The sequence below is a fragment of the Pipra filicauda genome, unplaced genomic scaffold, assembly GCF_003945595.2.
Source record: "Pipra filicauda isolate LSUMZ 115617 unplaced genomic scaffold, ASM394559v2 scaffold166_size2123106_pilon, whole genome shotgun sequence".
Lineage (NCBI taxonomy): Eukaryota > Metazoa > Chordata > Aves > Passeriformes > Pipridae > Pipra > Pipra filicauda.
Genome location: NW_024104173.1, coordinates 2,103,537 through 2,116,135, shown reverse-complemented (window position 1 = coordinate 2,116,135; position 12,599 = coordinate 2,103,537). Strand labels below are relative to the sequence as shown.

The window sequence follows — 12,599 nt, the reverse complement described above, 5'->3', positions numbered from 1 at the left end:
TAATCAATCCTGTAATAATCTTCTTCTCAAATTCCATTTAGCTTCTGATTATACGTAAGTTACAAAGACTGAATAATCACATACTCAAATACTTCACAAACATCTCTGTCACAATTGTATAAAAAAAGTACTTGAAAACTTTGATCTTCATTAGGGTGATAAAAAACATTGTAACCAATAGTCCCTAAAATTCCAGAAATTTCAACATCCTTAAATAACATATAAATTATAGTAACTGATATACTCACAAGTGAATCAGTCATAGTCTAAGTCATGATCGATGGGATTTGTTAACTCTTCCAGTCCTTCCAGGTGTTGAATGAAGAATTAAAGCTTCAGAATTCCAGTTAGCATAAAAGAAACCAAGTGAAACATCTGTTTTATTCGCTCCCAGCAAAGCATAGTACAGCATATTTTCTGTTTAGTGCAGCAAATTATTGATAGTACTAAGCATCTTCTAAAGTTAAAACATAGCTAAAATTTTAAAATTTAATGAAGTAATGTTCCAGTGATGTCACTGAATCATGGAAATGTTATGAATCTTTTATAAAAGGTAATAAAAACCCTCCCATTACTCAGTCATTTTAAACCTTTTAAATTAATGTGGCTAGGCATGCAAGGTAATGGATTATTTCTATCTTCTGTTTGTTAAGTGAAGATTCAAATCCCAGACATGTTGATATTTACTGGTCCGGGAATGGTTGAGAACTATGGAAAGAACTTCCATAGCAACTAAGCACTTACCTCTTCCACTCCAAGTGCTGTTAGGTTTATCTTATGAATTTGTGAAAACATGTAATAGTAAGCACCTCATAAACAGTTGCAGCACAACTTGTCTTCTTGGTAATACAAAATAGAAGCCATGTAACTTGTATGAGACATCATTTGACCTGACATCTTGACATCACTTGACATCTCCTGAAAGACATCAGAAAACCTACAATTAAGAGACTTAAATAAGAACTTTGATAACATGAAATAGGCTTGACAAAATTCAGACTCGTCTTCCAGTCTTCCACTTCTTGCCTCCAAGAAAAGGCTGGCGTTGTGACACATCTTGAAATTTAGAAAATCCAAGATTTGAATGAATAAAATCTGGGTAATAACCCTCGAATTTCACTGTACATACTGAAGAAAATACAGGATGATAATGCATTTTCGGATCCCAGTATGAAATCTACAGAAAGTGTGAAAAAAACTCTACTCAGGACACTAGTTTACTCAAAATGTGGCCAACAGTATATGTAATAGGCTCAGAGAGATAACATATATCTGTTGATCATTTTTTGACCCAGAATTACATTGGAATAATGTATTCTGATTTATATATATTATGCTTCCTCAAAGGTACTAGCAAGACTGAAGAAACAAACACTAAGCCTATCCATAAGGCTGAAGAAACCTTAGGACCAAACTAAACGAAAGCTTATTCTCACGCTTAAAAGACCTAGGTCTGCTTACAGAAATTGTTAATATATGTGAAAAATGTGGAATTCGTAACATTTTTGAAAAACCAATGAATAGAAGAATGAAAAAGAAGTGAATAAAGTCAGGAACTATTGACACAGGAGAAAAAGACTGGGCTATTACCTACAGAAAACCTTGTATTCTTAATTGATAAAAATGTAGAAAAATAAAGTAAGATTTCACAGCATTTAATATCAAATAATTATGATTTCTGCAATAAAAATGGCTATTATTTTAGAATAAAGATCTAGCAATATAGCTGATCTTAGGCAGAGAATCAGGAGTGTGGTATGTTTACTGTCATGAAAAGCAAAAGCAATACTGAAATTCATCAGAAGATATATTACAATAGGTTTAGAGAAGCGTTAATGCCACTAATAGGACTTCAAAAAGAAATACCATGCTCAGTTCTTGAATCTGGTGCTCAAGAAAAAAGGCATATTTAAATTGAATTTGTTGCAGACTGAAAGAAAATGTCTCATGTAAGAGAAATGCTCTGTAAGAAACTGTACACTGAGAGGTCTTCTGCATGCAGAGTAAGACTGGGGATAAAGAAGAGGGTTGGCACAAGAAGTACCATCTATAAGTCGGTAAATTAATAGATTTAGAATAATTTTCTATCCATCAGTTAAAATCTGGAACAGCCTTTTCTGTAAGGATATGGGGCGACAAAAATCAATTTTTTTTAAGCTGTGATTTTGATTATTTGATGAAACAGTAGTATATAATTAATTGACTGATATAAGTCATCAATCAGTTTGGAGTCCATAAATAATACAGTAAATTAACTTTGTATGAAAATTGGATTTTTTAAATAAGGATGTATATCTTTATACGCAAAGAGGACCATTTCATTAATGAGGGGTCTTAACTGTCTTCAGTAAACCTCTGCTTATAAAGGTTTACTGAAGACTGCTTATAAAGAAATGGATCAATTCTGTACCTAAAATATTCAGATATCAAATTCCAAGGATTAATAAATTAAACACATAAAAGCTCTATAATTAAAAGCATACACCATTGTACAATTTAGATATTTTGGAAAAGACCAATGTTTGCATATCTTAATTTAAGGCAATTTAAAAATATGCATTTGATCTTTTCTTACAGCGTCTGTAGAGGAAGAGTGCATCTGCTGCCTTTTTTAAAGAAAAACTCTCCAAACCCTAATCAGTAAAAGAGATAATGAGATTCATATTTACAGTGAGCAGAATCTCTCTGGAGAGCTGAAATCTTTCATTCATATGTATCAAAGCATAAACTGATTACCAGTTCAAATGAAGACAGCACCTCTCTTTCTTTACTGACCTCCTGCTGGACTGTTCATCTGGGAATCTTTTTGGCTTCATCTGTAGAGACTTTCTCTTCAACCTGGAGAAGAGAAGCCTCAGACTGATCTAAGCAATGGTTATAAATGCCTGATAGGAGGGAAAAAAGATGAGGGACCCAGACTCTTCTCAGAACTGCACTGTGACAGGACAAGAGGAAATGGGCATAAATTAACACATACAAAATTCTGTCAGAACACAGGAAAATTTTCTTACTGTGAGAGTAGTCAAACAGAAGAACAGGTTGCCCAGTGAGGCAGTGGAGCCTCAGTCCTTGGAGGTAATTAATACACAACAGGACACAGTCCTGGTCAACAGGTGGCCCTGCTTGAGCAGGGGATTGCAATAGCTAATGTGAGGAGTTCCCTTCCAACCTCAACTATCTTGTGGACTTACTGTTTAAAGTACCTACAAGTACAACATCTTTGATGGGAGTAGTGGGGAGGATGGTAAAAACTGACTAAGCATTCTTGTGTAAAACATTCTTTGAAACATAACAGAAACATCCTTGGAGTCTATCAATCAGATGACACCCACATACTCTGGTGATGAGACGTCAAATTAAAATATGGGAACTGATTTTTTTTCATTTTGTAAGGACCCCTGTCAAATATAACACCCAGAGATATAACTGATTTCTTTGTTATTTCTTGTTTATACTGATTTCTCTGCACTTGAGACTCACTGTCACACTCAAAATTCTGTTACAGGCAAAAAAAGAAGACATCATATACATAAAGATAAGAATTACTGTCAATTTAACAGAACAATTGTTATTTGAATACAAATACACTATACAGTCATCATTAGTCTTTTTATAGCAGTATTCAACTTTCGTAGTCATCATAGTACAGTCTCACTGAAAATACTATCACTTTTATTGAAAGATCTCCTGGTATCCATCCTTGTACTCTGGAGTTACTCTCGCCTTTCCTATGCTTGGTTGATCTTCCCCAGTGAGAAGCAGGTTTTATCAAGGTCACCTCTGCCCCAGGTCTTTCACTGAGTGATAGTGTTTTTCTTCCTAAGTAACAGTTATCCGCGATGGAGCCCTGCTCTCCTGTGGGGATGGCGGAACACCTACCTACCCACGGGATATAGTGAATGAATTCCTTGTTTTGCTTTCCTATTAAACTGCCTATATCTCAACCAACGAGTTTCCACACTTTTACTCTTCTGTTTCTCTCTGCCATCCTAATGTGGGAAGAGTGAGCAACCAGCTGCAAGGTGCTTAGTTACCAGCTGGGGTTAAAAAAATGACAAGGACTTACCATAAAGTATTAAATTATAAGGATTTTTGTTTATTATTATACAGCATTAAGCTGTGAAAAATTCTTTATCTTCACACACAGACAGAAGTGTTAATAGAAGTATTACCATTCATGTCTGTGTCAGAGATATTGCTATAAAAACTCTCAGAAGTTTTAATGTCTGTCTGCTATCATAAAACCTTTCTCTAATTTCCAAATGAAGAAAGAGATAGTAACATTCTTACAGTGTCGTGAAAAGAGCAAAATGAAGTATAACCGAAATTATAGTTCTAATCTGACAAATGAGAGTGAGAGTTTTCAGTGATTCTTATGCATTTTAATTTGAGAACTTCTACAAAAAAATTAAAGACATTCTTAGTGGGGAAACTCCATCCTGTTGAGAAAGAAAACGCAAAATGTTTCTCTCTAATGAATGCATATTTAATAAAGACTGAATTAGCATATCATTTGTATAGAACAGTTTAAGGAACTATATGAAACTAAAGCATTAATAATGTGTTAAGCAGTAAACGCCATCTTTAATAATAATAGCTCAAACCTCTTCTAGCACTCTATTTGGTGAAATACAGTATTATCTTAAAATAGTAAGTAGTGGTGCACTGTTGAATTTATCAACAACATTGAAAGTAAAGGAAGAGTTCATTGTGTGGATCATCCTTCAACTAAACCTTTAAGCTATCTGTTATAGATTCCTTTGTAAGATGTTATAACTTCAAGGTTAAAAGTAGGTTTATATTGTAAAAATTGTAAATTTAAGAAAAAAGATAATTTATAAAGTAAGAAACTGTTTTAGCTCTTAATTCTACGTACACATTTATAGAAGGCTCAAATATTAAGTGAAATGGAAAAAAATTATTTGTTTTGTCTTTTTGATTTTATTTGTTGGCATGAAAATCATAGGGTTGTTGATGAAAAGACCCTTGAATTAGGAAGTTTAAATGCACAGGTTATTCAAGTGTTATGCAAAAGTACAGGCAATAAAATTTGCAAATTGTTAGCTTCCTTGTAGAATGATCTAAGTGAAAGTTTAGTCTTGTCACAAATAAATGGGTTGAGATTTAAAGAGGAGATTTCTTCACGAATTTTTACTCACTCCACATAGAAATTAATCAGTAGTGTGAACTCTAAAAGAAGAGGTCAGATTTTAAAGATTTCTTCCCATCCTTTTCTGATCTTTTTCATCCATGTTTACTATGGCAGTAACTAAAGTTCTCTCAACACTGTGTCAGTTTTGTGTGGATGCAGCAGTAAGATCTTAGACTATTGTAAGGTTTACGTTTGTTTTTTTTTTCATGTAAAGCAGTTTTCCCTCCAGAAAACAGGTATTTTTAGTGAAATATGAAAGGTTTCTAGTGACAGAACCCAGTGCCCAGTGACAGAACCAGAGCCAGTGGACCCAAAATGAAACACAGATAGTTCCCTCTGAACATAAAGATACCGTAAGGGTGATCAAGCACTGCAACATGTTGTCCAGAGATGTTGTGAATCTACCTCCTTCAAGATATTCAAAAGCCACCTGGACATGGTCCAGGTGTTGGTGACTCTATTTGAGCAGGGGGCAGTTAGACTGGATGTTCTCCAGAGGTTTCTTAAAACCTCAACCACTCTGTTGAGAATCACTCCTCTGATTCTATGATTCTGTAAGTCTGTAATTCTGTGACACTCTGAACTGAAGAAGGTTCTTTCCATAAATGGATGGTAATCCTGGAGTCAGAGGAGTTTGAAACTTACAGGTACATCCAAACTAAACATAAATTGTTTGTCTTTTTATTAATTCTGTATACTAAGTGAGCAGATGAGGTTGTATAATGGTTCCATACCAGAACAATTGCATAGAGACCATGTCCCACAAGAGTCTACTTTTCCCTGAAAGAAACACTCAAATATGGATAAATATACTCCAGCATATTTCTTATATGTCTACCCAACTGAGAGACTTGCACATAGACCTCCCTGTGGAGTAAAGATGTCTCTCAGTTTACAAAGTCCCTAGGATTAGAAGGAACTGTTTCTCATAACACCAAAAGATACCAAGGACCTGCCTGGTGTTATTGAGACCAGAATCAATCCCCCCATTTTTCTTTTTCCTTAAACATGTTGAATTCCAAATAAACTATCTTGAATTGCCAAAACCTGTTAGAAGGGTAAGGGATCCTGAGCCGCTTTCACTCCTAATGCTTGCTTGCTCCAAGAAATTCAGCAAGAGTGATGCTACTGCAAGTTTCAGTTGTTTTCCTGGAGAAGAGAGGTGCTTCTTTTACAAACTTTAAAAAGGAAATATGACATACTGTCATAGACGTTCTACTTCAAGAATTAAAAAGACCTTAGGCAGGATGATCCCAGAGGTCTTTTCCAACCCTAATGACTGTGATTCTAAGAGTATGTAATTTATTATAGCAGCAGTAAAGTTGGCTCATTTTAACTTTGACTACCTTATTATTATAACTCTTTAATGAAACATTATTATCATCTTCATAAGTTTCAGAGATATTGCTTACATTGTAGAACTAAACATCAACCCCCACCCTCTCAGTCTCTTATGCAACAATCTTTGCTATAAGAAAGTTAATTTTAATGTCATCTCTGCTGGAATCATCTCCCTGCTCTATATAGCTTTAATTTAACATCCCCTTTAAATCAGCGGAGTACTGGGGTATTTGAGAGAAATCTGGTAGCAAAAATTGTGTTCATCATGTTCAAGAGATCAGTTCTTTCATCTGAGTTAACTAGGCCTAATTCAACTCCTCTCTGATAAAGTCCCCTGCTGTCTGAATATGTATAGGGTGCTAGGGGAGGCTTTTCAACATTACATGGTTGCTATTTCAAAATAGACTTTTTCATCCTCTAGCAACAAAATGCATCAGCAGTGTCTGACCATTAAAATATAATTGATGAAAAAGTACCAGTATTTAAAATATCTATAGCCTAATCTTGATGTGACCCAAAAGGTGCTATTGACCTACAGTGATCTCAGACGTGTGCTGGTTTTCAAGAGGTTCACAATACTTTTTTCAACACCACAGTTTGAGGCTTTTCAAAGACAGACATAAATTCATCCTTCATTTAAACCAGCAACTCATAGGTGTAGAACATTAGTCTTTCTCATTTTTTCCCTGAAATATATTAAAGCAAAAACTAGATCTTCAGGAAACCAAACTTCTATTTATAAACTTAAAAGAAGAAGCCAATATAACTAATTCTACAGTAACTTTCTTGAAATAATTTAATGGGTATTGAAACTCTAAATGGAAAGTTTTAAATCAAAAGGAGAATGGTTAAATTTGTGTCAGGGGAAATATAGAGGAATATACTGATTTGTATTTAAACTGTAAACTAAGTATAATTCATCTATAGTACTTCAAGAGACTAGCTTGCTTTCTGAAATGTTAGATTTAGTGATTGTCTTTCACATTAGTTCAGAAAAAAAGCACAACAGATTTGTAATAGATGATGTAATGAGTTGTTAGTGAAAAACAGGCAGTCGAGTGTGGAAAGAGTTCAGCTACACAATCTTTGAATCTAGCTATGCTAACTAAACAAATGCACCACATATAAAGGTCTGTAAGCCGACCTAAGAAAATACTTTTATTCTCAGCATGCAGTTTATCTCTAACTTAAACAATTTTCATCTTATTTACTAACTTATTAATATCAACATTAATTTGCTTTTCATGGTGGCAAAAATCAACAAATTCAAAAGAAACATCTAACTATTTTTAAAGACTAGTGACATTATATTCCCCCCTGGTTTTGCAGCTGTTAGTTACAATGGACTATATTTAAATAAAGATTTCTTCTTCTTCTTCTTCTTCTTCTTCTTCTTCTTCTTCTTCTTCTTCTTCTTCTTCTTCTTTCTTCTTTCTTCTTTCTTCTTCTTTCTTCTTCTTCTTCTTCTTCTTCTTCTTCTTCTTCTTCTTCTTCTTCTTCTTCTTCTTTCTTCTTTCTTCTTTCTTCTTCTTTCTTCTTCTTTCTTCTTCTTTCTTCTTTCTTCTTCTTTCTTCTTCTTTCTTCTTCTTTCTTCTTCTTCTTCTTCTTATTATTATTATTATTATAGGTTTTTTTAAATATGCCCTTAGAAGAGGTAGTACTTCAGATAATAGGTATAAAGTTCTTTCATTCTTGTAATACAGAGGACTGTATTGTTTCTGAAGTTGTTATAAATTTAATTATCTCTGAAAAACTGCTTCTTCAAAGGCTTTTTTACTGCAGCTTCTTGAATAGTCTTTTGCATAGTCTTTCTCCAGACATGTGAAAGGGAAACTAAACTGGCAACTTCTCAGCAGTAGTAATTTATGACCAACTGCAAAAGGGGTAAACTGACTGGAGACAGGAATGCCAGATACCACATAAGGGGATGTTCCCCTTGGTGATAAGATAAGAAACATCCAAAGTGTGGTATTGTAGCTCAGGATACCTCTGGGAAGCAGATCTGGGCTGGTAGATGGACCCAAAGCCAGGCTAAGGTGCCCGTGCGACTCTCAAAGGATTTGGGCTGGTGCAAGTGTATACAAAAATTCGGCTTATGACAGATCTTTGTAGACTCCTTGAAGAATCACTTATGGTAGTATGACTGTTAAATTCATTGTTCATTAATTAAGTACCAAATATTTTAACCTCTAAAGAAATTAAAAATAATTACCAACAGATACAGATGGATAATACTTGGATTTCAAGAAATCTGACTTCATACAACTGCACTTGCATTTACTTCACTAAAAAAAAAAGTAACTACTGTGTGTCAATGAGTATTTACATTATTCTGGAAGCCAAGCTTATGTAAGGAAATTATAACTGGTCCTCATTAATTCATTTCTCCTCCATGTTTCCCATTGTCCCGATTTAAGTAATTTGTATTTCTTTTTTTTTTTCTGACTGTGACCAGATGCTTTTCTTAGACATTTAATTCTGTTCAGGCATCATATGGAGAACCTAGAGAGTATATTCACACAGCTTATAGGCATATAAAATGTTAGGTGTCTAGATTTATTAAAATATTGTTCAGCCCTAGTCAAAGTTTCTGCAATCTACAGGTAACTGAATGCTTAAAGTAATTCTAGAGCCAGCAGGTACCCACAACAAGTTTTGCACTCTTCTACTACTTTTAAATCTGTGTTTCTGTAATTCATCTTCTTTTCCCCCCCATTGTTAAATACTCAGGGATGGTAACTTATTTCTTGGGAAAGACCTCAAAATATGAAGGCCTTACAGCTCAGTATTCAATTCTCAGTGTGATTCTAAAGGTGAGTACAAATGGAAACTTGTACCATAGAAATTGCCTCAAACATAGAAGGAGCAGTCAGGTGTAGATGTAAAATGGTCATTCATAAATCTGACAATAGAAAAAATAACTTCAGTAAGATGCATATGCAAACTAAGTTCACAAGATCACATGTATTGACTGCAAATATCACATATCACATAACTACCTAATTTGTAATTATGTCATGCTTTCTGTTCTCAAATACATTGGCTGCATAAAAGTAAAAAATCTGAACAAAAAGAAAACTGGAGCAACCTTTCTTTGACTTTAAAAAAAGCCCTAGGTTTCCAGGGAATTGTGGAGAAACTATCCAACCTCTAATTTGGATTTCCTTCTTTGGATTCTCTTTTATAGACAGGAATCCATTAGGGACTTCACTACATGCAGAAAAAACTTTATTTTAAAAAGGCATAGTTCACACATGATGCTGATATTTTGAATTTTAGTTCTGTAAGAACCCTCTGGTCCCAGCAATTCACATTACTTGAATTTTTCATACTACTCATCAGTTTTCTCTTACCACACTTCAGATTCCTTTGTTGCTGTGCTCTCATTGTCTATGAAAAGTATCTGCAAAAGGAACTCAGAACTTAACTGAACAGAAGGATGTAGCTAAGTGCCATATGCCTGTCTGAAACCTCCTATACAGCATGTTTAAATGTCTAGACTTCTTATAATACTCCTAATAGAACACTGACAAGGGAAATGTCTGGTACTTATCCACAGGGAGGTGTTGATGGCCAGTCTGTACATAGCTGGCATATCTGAACTTTGTGTAAAAGCTGAAGCACTATGTCCATTGCTGTGCACAAAAGGTAACACAATGCATATATGAAGTCAACAACTGTTGATATTTTATTGGTCAAATAGTCAGAATTATCTAATTCAGAAAAAACCTCACAAAAATTAAATTTATTATTAAAAAAATCTAGTTTCTATCCTTTTTATCTGTTTATTACATTCACCTTCCAGTATTCCTTTAAGTCCCAAGACTGACAGCTCCATCTTCATCGAGAAGAACCTGCCTGTGGCAATTACAGCAAGCTCCTAGCATCCTGCAGCCCTCCCTGCAAGGCAGAAGTTGACAGTGGTGGGAATTTCCTGTCCTCTCTGCTGGAGCCCCACTTGAAAGTCAGTGAGTGTGTTTATCTGGTGCCCTGGAGGTTCCTTCTGGCAGTCCATTGCCAATGGATGGCAGCATTGCCCAAACCAGTAACAGATTCCACCAGGCAGTGAAGTCATGTGAGTGTGGAGAGGTTCTCCAATTCATAATAGGAGATACAGTGAAAGGTAATTGAGGTCTTGTTCATTTTTAACTCATCCCTCAATCTGGCTTAATAAATAACTAATTAAACTCAGGTTTCAAACTGTGGTGCTCTTTGAAGTTCTTTTTATATTCCCTGAATCTTGAATCTATAGGGCATAGATAGCTTCAACACAATGAATGTTTTACAACCTGTTTCAAAGGTACTCAAAAAAATGTACATGTCTAACGCACAGAAATTCCCAGAAGGTTTAGGAGGAACAGCTTCTAATTTCTGAATGTGTCTGGAATTTATGTGTGCCTTAAGAAGCACACAGAACTTGCTCGAACTTGAGTTCTTACTCAACCAGATGAATGTTAAAATCAAATGGGAAAGAAACAGAGAAAGATAGGGAAGTCAGAGGTTAACCTCAGAAAGAGTGCCTCTTTTGTGTGTTTTGTTTTCTGAAACTGGGTATTTTGAGAGATATAGACAAAAGGTAAGTTAATTCCAGACATACTTATGGTCATGTTTGCATATCAATTGTAGATATTAGTTTATTCCATACTTGGCTTGAATCAAACCTTGACCAGCACTCTGGTTAGGTGGGTGAATTACTTAGGTTATTATTATTTTGTTATTATCTGTCTCTCATAGATTTACGTGGAGTCCTATGCAACCATTATGACCATATCCATCCATTACAACTGCTGCTGGTGGTTATCACTTGAAGAATGCTCTGGGAAATAAAGGTCAGGCTGGGCGAGGCACACCATCAGACTCATAAGAAAAAAAAAAAATCAAATATTTATATCTCGCTACATCTTCTCTTCAACTGGATGTTCACTAATTTGTGGAGACATAGTGCTCTCAGTATTGCAGTACAATGAAGAGGGGTCAAAATGGCACAGAGTATTTCAATATGAATTTCTTTACTTCTCTAATTAATATGTGACCCACCAAAGATCTCTGCCATAAAATATACTTTTCCAAACTTGTTACTACTCTGTAATTGAAGAGGTGAACATGGCTGGAATAATAACCAGCATTCAATAATTTTAGCTAATGAGGGCTTATGTAAGGAATATGAATGAATAAAATCATCAAAGCCAGAGGTTACTTTGCTTATCTATTATGTTGTTAGACATTCACATATTGCTGATGGATAAGGTGTTCTTCCATATCTTTTTTTTTTTTTTTTAATGCATAGGTTACAAATCTGAAGAAATAATTTGAAGCTAATTTGTTGGCCAGGAATCCAGTAAGTTTCAAATATAATATATCTAGAATAGATCCAAGCTGTATAGTGATATTTAGAGTTATTATGTAACCAGATAGTGAAATAAAATAGTATTTTGTGATTTGCAAATAAGTTTGAAAAAATAAATAAGGAAATAATTTATGTTTTATATTTTAAGTGTCTCCATTAGATACAGTAAAACTATGAAGTAAATAATAGGGCATATGTAAAAGAGTTGTGTTAGAAATTATTATTGACGTGAAAATATTTATTTTTGTTACTAAGTTTCTTCCAGAGCTACATGATTTTTTCATTATAACTGGTAATTAAAAGCATTAGTTTTCTAAAAATTAAGATCTTTAAGATACCTTATATCTCTTTCTATTTCACCTTGACTCTAGACAAAAAACATGGGCATTATTAATGAAAAGTGGCATTTCTATAGTTTTTTAGTTCTAGAAGTTCATCAAAGTTATGTATACAGAATCCAGATGCTCATTTTACATTGCACCACTGAGCAATACCTTTATTGTTTAATTTAAATACAAATTATTCTTAATCTATTAAAACATATTTTCAGTTGTCTGTTAGTCCAACACTGCAAGATTTTCTGAGAAATCAGACTATCGGTAAATTTTTCACTTTTTTGGAGTCCATGGAGAAACTCTCATTGACTTAATTAGATTGAAAATTTCACACTCTCTTTTTTTGAGATACTTCAGTGTCAAAGCTAGTAAAACATTGAGGAATCTCTGAATTGAGTTGTGCAACTCAAGATTATAATTTTTT

The 12,599-nt window shown here is 34.3% G+C and overlaps 1 long non-coding RNA gene across 1 annotated transcript in view; it reads right to left on the bottom strand.

Annotated features, from left to right (window-relative positions):
- Nucleotides 1-249: 249 nt before the first annotated feature.
- LOC120322894 overlaps nt 250-12,599 on the bottom strand; it is a 30,970-nt gene continuing 18,620 nt past the window's right edge. Inside the window, exons 3-4 of the long non-coding RNA XR_005562847.1 lie at nt 745-918; nt 250-333 (exon numbers count right to left, since the gene is read on the bottom strand). This is a non-coding gene — a long non-coding RNA (uncharacterized LOC120322894). The remainder of the gene's footprint in view (nt 334-744; nt 919-12,599) is intronic.